At 70.3% G+C, this 222-nt stretch overlaps 1 protein-coding gene across 1 annotated transcript in view; it reads right to left on the bottom strand.

The window, feature by feature from the left end:
• Dis3l2 (DIS3 like 3'-5' exoribonuclease 2) overlaps window positions 1-208 on the bottom strand; it is a 289,941-nt gene extending 289,733 nt beyond the window's left edge. Inside the window, exon 1 of the mRNA XM_033763990.1 lies at window positions 141-208. The gene's annotated coding sequence lies outside the window, so the exon portion shown is untranslated. The remainder of the gene's footprint in view (window positions 1-140) is intronic.
• Window positions 209-222: the final 14 nt, after the last annotated feature.

Here is a 222-nt window from a genome sequence, read left to right as displayed (position 1 = left end):
AAACGCCAGCGGCGTGGGACGCTAGCCCCGGGCCGCCGTCGCCGTTTGAGCGAAGCGTTGCGGAGCCCCGCGAGGCCAGACTCGGGTCTGCCCAGGTGGGGTGTGCGCAGAGAAGGAAAGGCGCGGAGGGAGGACCTCACCTTGGCTCCCGGAGGGCCAGCACCGCCGCGGTCCCGCAGTTGCTAAGGAGAATGCTCTTCCGGGTCGCAGGAGCGCGTTCGA

The sequence above is a fragment of the Fukomys damarensis genome, unplaced genomic scaffold, assembly GCF_012274545.1.
Source record: "Fukomys damarensis isolate Sample0158 unplaced genomic scaffold, DMR_v1.0_HiC HiC_scaffold_16, whole genome shotgun sequence".
NCBI lineage: Eukaryota > Metazoa > Chordata > Mammalia > Rodentia > Bathyergidae > Fukomys > Fukomys damarensis.
Note: the sequence above shows the minus strand (reverse complement) of the source record. Positions and strands in the feature narration are given on the sequence as shown.